The sequence below is a fragment of the Ammodytes marinus genome (assembly GCF_949987685.1).
Source record: "Ammodytes marinus genome assembly, contig: scaffold_141, whole genome shotgun sequence".
Taxonomy (NCBI): Eukaryota; Metazoa; Chordata; class Actinopteri; order Uranoscopiformes; family Ammodytidae; genus Ammodytes; species Ammodytes marinus.
This window is the reverse complement of record NW_027648353.1, coordinates 30,565-32,500: the sequence shown is the minus strand read 5'-3', so window position 1 is coordinate 32,500 and position 1,936 is coordinate 30,565.

Sequence of the window (1,936 nt, the reverse complement as noted above, 5' to 3'; positions counted from 1 at the left end):
CTGTCTAGTCAGGCTAAATTATGTCAGACATTTTTTTTTTTTTACTTTGATATTTTTAATTGGATCCAGCAGTAGGCTATTTCAAATGCTGCATGAAGCATTCAGTGATGGTTATATGTCACAGTTGGGAAATTAAAGGTGCAGTGTGTAATATGACATCATCAAGAAAGTTCTACAAAGTTCTAGAATGCAACGCTCCCTGGGTAACCCCAACCCTTTAGAATAATAACAGAAGCTACAGTGGCCTTCAAGGACAAGAACAATTCTACATTTTAAACAATGCACCTGATGACATTCCAACTATGACACTTTCAAGATGGTGGCACTAGGCCTTGGTCCAAAATATGCAGAAATATTGACATATATGAGACCCTTTCTATGGGAAAAAATAATAATTAAAAAAAAGAAATCCGCTATTATGCACTAAATTAAATGTACTTATGGATATTATAATTACTTTCTACAAAATCTGCTAGGAAATAAAACCCAAAATTCTACACACTGCAGCTTTAAAGGTGTAGTCAGTGATTCTGGAGAACGCTCGTTGTCAAAATCACTTTTTTGTCAAAATCAGTGAATATCTCCTCATGATCCGCTACCTGTCTGTACTGTGTGTGTGCTGGAAAAATAATCCAGTGTTAATACACAGCCTAGGCTCTGTAAACTGGTATGTTTTTTTGTGCACACACACACACACACACAGTACAGACAGGTAGTGGATCATGAGGAGATATTCACTGATTTTGACAAAAAAGGAATGTTGACAAGCGTTCTCCAGAATCGCCTATAACATTGAAATATTGCAACCTTTTTCTGTGTGTGTGTGTGTGAGTGTGTGTGTCTGTGTGTGTGTGTGTGTGTGTGTGTGCGGCTTGCGTCTCTGTATGTGTGTGTGTGTGTGTGTGTGTGTGCTTGCGTCTCTGTCTGTGAGTGTGTGTGTGTGTGTGTGTGTGTGTGTGTGCTTGCGTCTCTGTCTGTGTGTGTGTGTGTGTGTGTGTGTGTGCTTGCGTCTCTGTCTGTCTGTCTGTCTCTGTCTGTGTGTGTGTGTGTGTGTGTGTGGGGCTTGCGTCTCTGTCTGTGTGTGTGTGTGTGTGTGTGTGTGTGTGTGTGTGGGGCTTGCGTCTCTGTCTGTGTGTGTGTGTGTGTGTGTGTGTGTGTGTGTGTGTGTGTGTGTGTGTGTGTCCATCAGATTGAAGTGAAAGACAGTTTCTGTGACTATGGTGTGGCCTTATTTTAACTGTTCTTTCTCACTTTACTTGAACGAGGAAGAATGATCGCTAATGCCTCGTTAGCGACCCTACATTTGTTTTTAAATGTCCAACAATTTGGTCCAAAAGAGATTAAAGACCTTCTTCACCGGTGGAAATTAAAGGTGCTCTGAGGAACTTTCAGTGTGTGTTAATTCTAGCGCCCCCCTTTGGACTAAAAGCGGTAGTGTTTTTTTACCACGCCAGCTGTTGTTCCTGGGTGAGCGTATATACCCATGACAAAGGCATTGCGAAAAACTATATAAAAAATAGCATTCTTTTAGCACTGATGGTCTCGTTTTGCTGTTACATGTAATTTATGATCATCAGAGGAAAAATGAGACTGTTTCAGAAATATTTAAAAGTTCCTCGTAGCACCTTTAAGTAAATAAGTATAAACAGTAAAAAGTTATACAACAAATTAAGACCAGATTAGCGATCGGGAAAAGTGTTCGAAATGTCAATATTTTTTGGGGTAATTTCCATACTAAATTAGATTTTTTAATTTTTTTTCACAACAATTTATCTGCCCCACCCTCCTCTCTTTTTTTTTATATATATTTTTTGGTATTTTAATGCTTTATTGATAGTGTAGAGACAGAGTTGAAATGGGGCAGAGAGGGGAGTGACATGCAGAGAACGACCGCGGGCTGGAATCGAACCCGGGTCCGCTGCTGGCCGAGGCCCAC